The 12,020-nt window shown below is 44.5% G+C and overlaps 1 protein-coding gene across 1 annotated transcript in view; it reads right to left on the bottom strand.

Moving 5' to 3' along the window:
* The window catches only part of erfl1 (Ets2 repressor factor like 1), a 69,225-nt gene extending 60,242 nt beyond the window's left edge, over nucleotides 1–8,983 (bottom strand). Inside the window, exon 1 of the mRNA XM_054741117.2 lies at nucleotides 8,161–8,983. The gene's annotated coding sequence lies outside the window, so the exon portion shown is untranslated. The remainder of the gene's footprint in view (nucleotides 1–8,160) is intronic.
* Nucleotides 8,984–12,020: the final 3,037 nt, after the last annotated feature.

Here is a 12,020-nt window from a genome sequence, read left to right as displayed (position 1 = left end):
CTTTTTAAAACATGTTTAGACTGTTCAGAATACAAATCCAGGCTCTGTCACGTTTGATTGTTGTAATTAAACTTTGTAGGTGGGGAAGGTCAGAAAGCAGCTCAGAAGCGCCGATATGATTACGCACAAGCGTGACGCGTCAACCCGGTCTCACAGTAAGACCGGGTTGGAACTGTTCAGGTTTACGCAGACAATCTTTACATTTAGAATTAGCTTACAGATGTAAAATTAATGCAGTAAAATATAAAGCTTTTTATTTAAATATCCATTCATTATTTCACAAGCACAGAGAGCCGCATCAGATGGATGGAAGAGCCGCATGTGGCTCCGGAGCCGCCGACCCCTGTGCTAGCCTACTTTATTGTCCCCAGCAATTTTTAAACCCCACTCAAGTGTATGGTTATTGTCCCCAGCAATTCTGAAAACAAACTGACGCCCTTGTGCATGAGTCTTCAATCTGAGTGTAATTCAGGTTTATTGTGAGTTTCATGTGCAGGCTGAGCATTAAAATAATCATCGGCCCGTTTCCTGCATTAGCCACTGAAAGAAAAAGGATGAGGAGAGGCTCGGGTCAGAAAAGCCAGGCAGATCTACGCCACACTCTCTTATCGTAGCCTGTGACCACGGAGGACTGTTGGTTTCAGTGCTTTGAGGGGAGAGAAGAGCACATGTCGGGCTAGTATGCTAACCATTAGCATTAGCAACGCCATGTTCGGGCTTGTTTTTAAAATTTTTTAGAAATAAAACATCAACATTGCATTTTTTAGCCAAGAAAGAAGGGCGAATGACAGCAGGGGAAGAGTAGTGTTGCTGTTAGCCAATCAGAGGAAAGACATTTGCACATCACGAATATTAATGAGTAAGATGTAAAATCCTGCTGTGTTGTGCCTCACACTCCTCCGACTGACGCACACTTCCTGAAACAGGAGCGCCAGAGCTTCCACCCATAGAAACTTACACAGATGCAGATTTATTGAAATAATGAGCGCATTAATCTTTTAAAAACATTAGGTTGGTTCATAAAACATAAGCTGGGGTTTGAGATGATCTCAGAAAACAAATAAAATTAAAGAATGACTAAAACAAGATATTTCATTGATGTGGATCAAACATACTATTCTCAATCAATCAATCAATCAATCAATCAATCAATCAATCAATCAATCAATCAATCAATCAAAGCTTTATTTATATAGCACCTTCCGCAACCCTGTCGGGTAGCCCAAGGCGCTGAACATATTACATGACAAAGTTAAATATGGTGAATAAATCGAAAATAAAAGCAGTTCAAATTACAAAAAAAGGTAAAACATTCTAGTAGAAGACAATGGGTAAAAGAAGGGATAGACCGAACCAATGAAAACAGGGAAATAAAATCAACATAAAAGAGGGCCAAATTCAAACACGTTCAGGAAACGCCAAGCGGAGGAGGTGGGTTTTTATGCGACTCTTAAAGACTGGCAGTGATGGGGACAGCCTAACTGAGGGTGGCAACTGGTTCCAGAGTGACGGTGCTGGGACTGAGAAAGCCCGGTCCCCGCGAGTACGACACCTCGAACGAGGGACAGCGAGCAGGCCTTGGTCAGAGGAGCGCTTCTGATCCTTTCCTGATTCTGATCCTGGTTCTGGTCTATCGGGCCTTACATGGACAAGCACCATCTTACATTGGTGATCTTCTTAGTCCCTACACCCCAGCAGGTCCCTGAGGTCCAGTGATCAAAGCCTACTGGTTGTGCAGCACCAGGCTAAAGGTCAAAGGTGACTGATCATCTGCTGCTGTGGCCCCCAGACTCTGGAACTCTCTCCCCCTGAGCCTGAGATCAGTGGACTCAGTGGTCTCCTTTACAAAGCAGCTGAAGACTCACAGGCTGGATTTGGTGTGACCTTCTTCACCCTCTCCTTGTCCTGCTCCCCCCTCCACCTTCCTCAGGATCCACTGATTTCCCTCTTTCCTATTCACTCTCTCTCTTTCTTTACATTTTTTAATCACAATTGTCTATTTTTTGTTCATTTTAAATATATATTTTTAATCATTTTCTAAATGCTTTTTATAGTTTTACATTTTTTGTTTTTGTGAAGCACCTCGTGATTTTTATCTTGAGAGGCGCTATAGAAAAGACAATTTCTTCTTCTTCTTCTTCTTCTTCTTCTTCTTCTTCTTCTTCTTCTTCTTCTTCTTCTTCTTCTTCTTCCATTCTGTGTTTTATAATATCAACCTCAGTCTTCATCTTTGCCATTTTTGTACTGAGAGCTGAAATATTTGCGATGCTCTTGTGTCATTTAACAGTTTTCTTTCTCTGCACCTTCAACCTACCAGCTGAGATTACGCGAAGAGGCAAAGATTTTCCTCTCTAACAACAAAGCATTCACAGGTTCACTCCTCCATTATTAAAGTGAACACTTGTGCTTTCACAGCACCAAGAAGCTGGTTGGTTCTGATGTCTACAGCTTCAGGTGACGCCGGTGGACTCTTTGCTCTCCACCGTCCACCGAGACGGCTGGAGGGGGCGAGACGCAGCAGCGACGCTCTTCCCTGCCGCCCAAGGCTGCACCCACCAACTTTTCCTCCAATCCATTCTAGTTGTTCTAGTCTTTTTGAAGTCATTTAATAACGGAGCGATTTTCTCGTTAGCGTTTGCCTTTAATTGTGGGTAATTAAGCGTGCTTGAGCAGTATAGGGAGCTCCGTTCGGAGGACTGGGGTGAAATTAGCCGTATGTCAGCTGTGAAATATGGGGTTAAGTGGGAGACGGGGAAGGGAGAGGAGAGAGCCGAGGGGGGGGTCAGTGGTTCCCAAAACAGGGTTCATGTCTAAGGCGAAAGCTGCTTTGGGTGTAGTGGGAGAGATGGAGATGATGGGAGAAGAAAAAAGGGGCAAAATAGATTAAGACAGGAACTTTTTGTGTCAGGAAAGTGAACAATTATACAAAATGTGATGGTAATAAGCGGAGCAGATACAGTTATGCTGCACTAAAGTTCACTCAGTACTTTAAAATGTGATATTTTATCACAAACACAAACAATTTCTTTCAAATTTGGGCGAAAATAGAAAATCTGAGCATGGATTTTATAATTTTTCAACAAAATTCCTATTTTAACCCTTTAGCCAAATCCCATTGTGCCAAGTACTTCTCTTGAAGCAACACTTTGCACACGCAAGCCCACGCCTCACACAGATTTCAGCTAAACATAATAAAACCCCACGGCAGCACTCTATGTCACACATTTCACACCGAGTGACCCTTAATCGCTCCGTGCATCCGTTAACGCTTCTACTTTAACCCCGTGACGGCTGTAAACGTCGGTGAGGTCATAAAGAGGATGAGGAATGGTTTGAATCCCTGAATGTGCCGCGGAACACCCAACAGACTAATCCGCTCCGCTCTTTACGAGTGATCCAATCCCCCGTGGAAACATCCACACCAACTATAATGAACCCGTTAAAGCCTCTATAAATATTGGCCCCCACGCTTAGTGGTCGTTTGAATGCCTCGGAAATAGACCGCCGTTTACAAACAAGAGGCTGAGCATTGGAAGTTGTGTGGCTAATACATAATCAATGCAGGGACACTCCCTTGCAGCAGACCCGCTCAGAGCCTCGATTCATACGGCAGGCGAGGATATAATGTCATTTAGAATAAGCACAAAACTGCCGTATTGATTAACACATTATCGTTGTCAATAGGAAGGGTGAAAACTGCAGGGGTACTGGGAAGTTGTTGGAAAACAACAACAACAACAATAAAAAAGCATCAGAGCTGTGCAGGGAAACACCCTGCCAGCGTTCTGATGAAAAAATCCCTGGTAGAGCACTCTCCTGTGGGGCGTAAGTGGTACAGTTTATATGTGAGCACAGGTTCTTGTTGACAAAAGTAGGATTCTGCCCATGAAAGGATGAAAGAAAGTTGACTTCTTTCTGCTTCTAAGTGAGCTCGTGCGAATTACACGAGTTGCCCGGATCATGAACGGCCCTCAGAGTGGATTCGGATGGGTGGAATTCTGACAGGAGAGGGAAACCAACACAAGGAAGCTAAAGCTAACGTTCTTTAAGGCTTGCAGTTAAATCAAATTTTCATTTCAATATTTTTTTTTCCTGGAACATTTTTTGCCATATTGCTTGCAATGACTTCACGTACCGATGGCAACCAAGTAAAAAAAGTAATAATTTAATGGCCTTAGAAACGTAGAATCCTGGAATAACCTCATCCAATCCGGTGCTGATCCTCCTCTTAAATGAATGGATCATTACCATCCATCAAACTGCTCCTCACCCTGTTGCACACGGCGCCGTCTCTGCACAGAATGCCCGTTGTTGGCAGAAAGCTGGTTTATACCTGTGAAATGTTTAGGTGATTGAGTTATTGTCCCTGAATGTTGCCAAGTCTCAACTCCGCTGTCTGCGTAAGGATGAGCGTGTGTGAGTGTGTATGTGTGTGTGTATGTGCGCAAGGCGCCATGAGCAGGTAAAAAGGACAACGTTTGTTTCGTGCTGTGGAAGTTTTGTTGGAGGTGGGGTTTCCCTAACTGTCGGTGGCGCTGAGCTCTTGTGATTTAGCGCTTGCACATAGACTAAGAAATGTCAAGACTGCCTTGTTTTTACCATAAAAGCACATCACGCTATACGCTAGCATAAGATGGGGGGGGGGGGGGGGGGGGGGAAGCAAGTGGGCGGGGTTTTGCTTTGCTGTGTGTCGGTGTCACAAGCCGGTGTTGTACCATTTTCTGTAACGACCTTTCCTCAGAATGCTGTACCTTTAAAAACGTTAACGTTGTTTTGCAACAATTTTATGTTCAGATTTTCACATTTACACCTTTTTGGATGTCTTTTGGGAATTAAACTTTTTAAAATGAAATGATGTTTGCATTTATTAGATGAAAAACAAGATATTTCTGTGGTCCATGAAGACTTGATGATTTCGGCCCTTGTCTTGAAACGCTTGGACACCCTCGGTCTAGGGCGTAACAGGACTGCCACGGATTTTACTCCTCATTGGCTTTGAGTTACCAAACATTTTATCAGAATATTTATTTCTTAGCCAGATAATTCATATTTACAACAATATACAACCTGCAGGCATGGTGTATCCATGGAACGTGGGTAGCACCTCCAAATGTGCAAAAATCTTCTCTAATGCTCATCTGACGGTATGGACAGGTTAAACCCCAAAATTGGCTTCACTGAAGGACTGGAATGATCAGTTTAAAGACTGAAGGCAGTGAGGAAAATTATATCAGCGCACCCAAACAAATTCTTGTTATCTGAATCTGACGCCCTGGTAGTCTTGAGCGGCAAGCAACAAACCCCCCACGAAGGAATGCAGACAGACGCTGTGAAAACCCGACCCCCCCCCCCCCCCCCACACACACACACACACACACACCCACCCCCGCCTTCAAATTGGTGGACTTCAGCCTGGTGAGGTCATCAACTGTAGGAGTCAATGTGCTCCTTGCTTCTCCCAAGATCTCCCTCCCACCTGTGACTGTACAGTAGATGAGTGCCGTAGATGGCTGCTCTCACTGGGGGAAACAGGATTCCCCCCCCCCACCTTCCTATTGGAGTCTCATGTTGTGTTGTGTTGTCTGAAGTCTGTTGCATATCTGTCTGGGGTGTTTTTTTGCAGAGCAATGCGGCCCTCCTGGTGGAGGATAACTCTGAAGTGCCTTTTTTCCCTCCACCTGAACCAATCCTCATGTTACCCTCTATTAAGGTAGCACGACTCAGGTTGCAAATGACCACAGTCACCAATTCTTGTCATGTGTCTTGCCCATGTATGTCTGATCTCTGAATTGTGTGTACTGAAACTCTAATTTCCCTCTGGGATTAATAAATTATTGATTGATTGATTGATTGATGGTTTGTTTTGGGAAGCTCGATGGACTGAATGACGGCACTTTCTCACATTAAAGCTGCGATGGCAAATCTGCAAAACAAGCTAGCTTCAAAGCTTTTTTCATGCCTCCTAACAATGTTCTAACATGATATAACTATACTTCATGAATTTAAAAAAACTAACGAAAAAGAAAAAACAAGGTGGTTTGGTCTAAAACCCTCAGCCAATAACACGACTCGGTCCATGTGACTGGGCTATCCAGTTGTCTGTCTCAAGGAATCACCACACTTCCCCACTCGCACGTTTCACAACAGAACACCACTGGTGTGAGACTTTCACTGCTCAGTAATATCAGAGAAAAAGGAACATGCCCCCCCGCCCCAAATAAAACAATGTTTGAAGACACGGACAACAGTAGAAGTGTGGACACAGAAAACGATGACTGGTGTTGGTGGTGGACAATCTTATTTACTGTTGAAATGAGGACTCTGATAGCAGGGGGTGTGGCCTAGGGATGGTAACCAATGGGAGGGGTGAGATTTCTGTGATTGTGTTTAAAAGTTAGCCTGTTTTGCAGGTTTTGCCATTGTAGCTTTAATGAGGACAAGCACACATTTCAAACTTTTGAGGTTTCAGTAGCATTTGAAACACATGAAGCCACAACAGCTTGGCTCCTCCTCCTAACGCTCGTCCAGTTGCCCTTCTGCACAGACCTTATGCGAGGAAATGCAATCTGCTGGGGTTCCTCAGAATAGAAAAAGAGGGATAATGAACTGAACTCAATGCACTGAATCATTTGGAATATTTAATTTGTTAAGTGCCGTGAGACAACTCTGGTGAACTGGCACTGTACGAAGATGATTCTGATATGAGCATGTACCAACTCAACAAAGTTTCCAGGCCTACACATACTGCCAGTCAGATCCCAGTTATACACCAGCGACTGGCCTGGCAGCCCTTCAAACTCCAAACAAGAGCAAATAGGATCAGGGGAATGCAGCAGGAGGCTCTGGCACATTTTCCAAAGTGCTACCAGATGATAAGCTGTAATGTTGCTCCACAAATACGCATTACTCACAGATCACTGCTCACTGAAAAGGTTACCAATCCGGGCAAGGTGTTTAATCTCTGCATCTTTTGATGAGACAGCCATAAAATAGATTTAATGTGAATCACTCAAACTCTACTCATGTGAACTTTAATTATTGACTCATATTGGGCTGAAGGAGTTTAGAAACATTTTAATCCGGTGAATTACTAACTTTTATCATTATTATCCAACAAAGCCAGGGGTTGCACATGGACATCTTCTTGCAGCTCGCTGGATTCTGAAGTATCTGTGTGAAGTTTCTGACCTTGTGTGACATGAACTCAATGAAGAGGTCAGACTAACTGAATCTAGGGGGCTTTCTGGATGCTTCAACGTCAGGAGAAGAAAGGTTAGTAAAACAAAACAACGTAGGTTATAAAAAGAACGCAATTTCCTAAAATAAGTGTAAAGCAAGATTTAAACACGCAAAAATGGGGTCAAATTTAGATAATGAGTTTTAATAAAACAATTAGCTTCTTGTTTCGCATTTTTGTTGCTGAAATTAAGGCAACATAAAGCACAAAAACTCTGTGAGCTCACACAGTCAGGCTGCAGTCCTGCAGCATCAAATCTGCTGGGTGAGACATCAAAGATGCAGAGTTTCATTTCTCTGATGCTTTTTTAGGAATGAATTTTCTACAATCACAGAAAGTGCACGGATAACCCAAGGCCTCCACAATAAGATCACATGAAATGAGTCAAATTCTCTTTCATGCAGCATCTGCATAAACATTTTGACCCCGTTGAAGATGAGGGGAGTTTTAGAAGAAAATTCAAGTTTCTTGTTAAAAGCTAAAAAAGTGCACATTCTTGCAACTTTGACTTGATACTTGCATGACAAATTTACATTCACTGCATAAATAACCTATGAGAACTAGCATTTGCATAACTTTCTGCTTTTATCAACTTCCTAAAATTGTCCTTTCCCTCCACTTCCTCTGCAGCTTTTTATTTGTCCGTATTCGAGCCTCTTCATCAGTGATTAAGAAAAAAAACATGTTTTAACTCCAAAGCGGAAATCTAGTAAACTTGTCTATCTGTTTAAAAAGAGATATATTGCGCCACTGCGCTATTTTGGCGCACACGCGTCCACGGGTTGCGTCAATCAATTTCTGCAGGAGGTGCGCGTTTCCCTCTCGCCAAAGTGCATCATATTTCTCGTGAGACTCTAATTTCTGGCGGCTTTCTCAATTATTAATGCCACCTGTCTATTACGGCTCGGGGAGGTGACGCTTACCTTCACCGACGCACCTTCATTGACTCGTCCAGCTGCTCCCCTTTGGCTGGATGGGAATCCCGTCGACGTGCGCGGAGGACTGATGGTAATTGTGCAGTTTTAAGAGATCTGACAGCGCATCCTTCCTCCTGCATGAAACTACTCTGGTGAGGAGCGGGAATGTCAGTGGGAATATTAGAGTGACAGATGATGCGCTCTGGAGCACAGCGGGAGGAAAAAAGTTATCCTAGAAGTGATAAAAAAAAGTTGACAAGAAAAAAAAAAGGAAGAGACTCCGCTCCAACTTGCTACCGTCCGAAACGGGTGTGTTATGAGTGTGCAGGAACCAAAAGGTGAAAGGAAAGCAAAAAGAAACGGTCAGAGGTGCGAGGAGAGCGCGGAGGGGGAGCCATCTGGGCGCGCGGGGAGGGATGAGAGCGCAGCGAGAAGAAGGGGGAGGAAAACGGAGCAGGTGGTGAGCCTGAACCTCCACCTCACCTCACCTCATCTCACAGCAGCCTGGCTGAGGTTTAGGTTTCTATCAGCTGCTGCAGACGTCCGCTCAGACGTGATGCCGAGAGCCGACCCGCGCGGGGAGGAGATGGCACCGGGAAAATATACGGTGGTGGAGCTGGTGGCGGCGGCCAGGAAGCGGATCGATCGGGTTATAATTTTGTCCGAAGTCGAGGGAAAATAAAGTTCACGGAGAAATGAAATCTGAAAACAGATGGCGAGTCCCGTCGCTCACAAATAAGATTCGATCTTCGGGAATTTAGTGTAGATAATATTTGGTTGGACGTTTGATGAGAATGACGGATTTTTCATTTTGGTGGGAGGTGGGGGCGACGGAATGGTGTGTGTGCGTGTGTGTGTGCGTGCGTGTGTGTGTGTGAGAGAGAGAGAGGGGCGGGGGGGTGGGGGGGAGATGTGTCTAGTGACAGAAACTAAACTTGGGAGAGCAGGACCGGGCTCCTCTCCCCCCTTCGGATCCATCCAAGGATCTCATCCCCTTTCTCATTTGCCCCCAGTGCGCACAGAGGACCCCCACACCTCCTCTTCCTCTCTCCTCCTCCTGCTCCTCATTCCCTCCCCGCAAAGAGGGCTCGTGGGCGAGGGGAGGAAAAGGAGAGAAAACAAGAATACCAAATAAATGAGAAATTTTCGTACAGGCCCCGCTTCCGTGCGTTCCATGCTAGCAATAACAATTAAATATCGACCGCTTTCCCGGCCGGAGAGAACCTGAGATACCCAGAGACTGCCAAGTACCAAGACCCCTCCTCCTCTCCCCATCTTCCGTATATGCACTCACTCCCTCCCTCATTCTCCTCCTTTTCTCGATATCCCCTCCCTATACACCTTTTTCCTTCTAATCCAAGTCCATCAGTCCAATCTCTTCTAATTTGGTGTATCTCATTTCTCTTGATTCCATCCCACAACCAATTTCAGCTCCACTTTTATCATTGCTGATGTGGAGTTGGCCTCTTGGACATGCTCCAATTTTCTGTCAATGCAAAAGGACTTCCTCACACCATGCATATTAGTTTATGAAAATCAATTATGGGATTGAGATTCACTTCGTTCGCCTCCAAGATGTTACGCAGCAGAAGGAAGCTCAACGAGAGATGGGCTTGCTCTCATTCAGCTTCACCCTGACAATGTGTGTCCCTTTAGTGCTCTGGGTCTGAAACAATATGCCAACTAATAACCCAGAGTCACTCTATTAATCAGGCTGAAATGAGGATAAAACAATGTCAATGGAATGAGAAATGGTATTTCTTTGACTTTGTTGTGCTTTAGATCACCAAACTCTCTCAGTGCCAGCGCCGTTTTAACCTTCGGACGATGATGTTCAAAGTTAAGAGTTGTAAACAAAAACCTGATGACCTAAACATTGACGCAAGTCACACCCAAACAAACAAAATGTGACTCTGAGTTGCCACATGCTCTTTTCAGATTTGCTAACTTTTTGAGATTCTCCATTCTTTGCTGAAAAGGCTTAAGATTCTTGACTGGAAAGGTGGAATGAACTGGTCAGATGCGACTACGTCTCATGTAGGAGGTTAAGCATCTTGGTGTTTTGCTCTCGAGATGAGAAGATAAAGCAAGAAAGGGGCTGATGGATTGAGGCATCCTGGATGCAAGCATATGAAACACGCTTCTTCTGAAGGAAAGCCAGGCTAAGCTTCAGAGATGAAGTGAGGAAATCCATCTGGGGAGAACTTGTAAGAGAATCGATACTCCTCCTCCTCACTAAAAAGAGTGACTTGAGGTAGCGCAGGTACCTCTGGAGGTTTGTGAGGCATCTTCCACTGGGAGATCCAGTACGGAAGACCCAGAATGTACTGGAGAGATACTCCTCTTTGTCTTGAAAATGCATTGGGATCATCTATGAGGAACTGGAGAGTGTTACCTGGATGGACAGATACATGGATGGACGGATGCATGTTGAATGCATGCGTGATTGATGGATGGATGGATGGATGGACAGACAGAAGGAGGAATGCATGGATGGACAGATGGATGGATGGATGGATGGATGGATGCTTGATGGATGGATGGATGGATGGACAGACAGAAGGAGGAATGCATGGATGGACAGATGGATGGATGGATGCTTGATGGATGGATGGATGGATGGATGGAAGCTTGATGAATGGATAGATGGATGCATGATGAATGGATGGATGGATGCTTGATGAACAGATGGATGGATGCTCAATGGTTGAATGCTTTGTGGATGGATGGATGGATGGATGGATGGATGGACGCTTGATGAATGGATGGATGGATGCATGATGGTTGAATGCTTTATGGATGGATGGATGGATTGATGCATGCATGCATGATGGATGGATGGATGGATGGATGGATGCTTGATGAACAGATGGATGGATGCTTGATGGTTGAATGCTTTATGGATGGATTGATGGATGGATGGACTGATGGATGCTTGATGAATGGATGGATGGATGGATGCATGCATGATGAAAGAGTGGATGTATGGATGGATGCTTGATGGATGGATGCATGGTGGACAGATGGTTGGATGCTTGATGGTTGAATGCTTTATGGATGGATTGATGGATGGATGGACTGATGGATGCTTGATGAATGGATGGATGGATGCATGCATGATGAAAGAGTGGATGTATGGATGGATGCTTGATGGATGGATGCATGGTGGACAGATGGTTGGATGCTTGATGGTTGAATGCTTTATGGATGGATTGATGGATGGATGGACTGATGGATGCTTGATGAATGGATGGATGGATGCATGCATGATGAATGGATGGATGGATGCATGCATGATGAAAGAGTGGATGTATGGATGGATGCTTGATGGATGGATGCATGGTGGACAGATGGTTGGATGCTTGATGGTTGAATGCTTTATGGATGGATTGATGGATGGATGGACTGATGGATGCTTGATGAATGGATGGATGGATGCATGAATGATGAAAGTGTGGATGTATGGATGGATGCTTGATGGATGGATGCATGGTGGACAGATGGTTGGATGCTTGATGGTTGAATGCTTTATGGATGGATTGATGGATGGATGGACTGATGGATGCTTGATGAATGGATGGATGGATGCATGCATGATGAAAGAGTGGATGTATGGATGATGGATGCTTGATGGATGGATGCATGGTGGACAGATGGATGGATGCTTGATGGTTGAATGCTTTATGGATGGATGGATGAATGGACAGATAGATAGATGCTTGATAAATAAATGGGTGGCTGGGTGGATGGATGGATGCTTGATAGATAAATGGGTGGATGGATGGATGCATGGTGGACAGATGGAGGGATGCTTGATGGTTGAATGCTTAATGGATGGGTGGATGGATGGATGCACGATGGATCAA

The sequence above is a fragment of the Nothobranchius furzeri genome, chromosome 5 (genome assembly GCF_043380555.1).
Source record: "Nothobranchius furzeri strain GRZ-AD chromosome 5, NfurGRZ-RIMD1, whole genome shotgun sequence".
NCBI classification, from domain to species: Eukaryota; Metazoa; Chordata; class Actinopteri; order Cyprinodontiformes; family Nothobranchiidae; genus Nothobranchius; species Nothobranchius furzeri.
The sequence above is the reverse complement of the archived record's forward strand: the minus strand, read 5'-3'. Positions and strand labels throughout refer to the sequence as shown.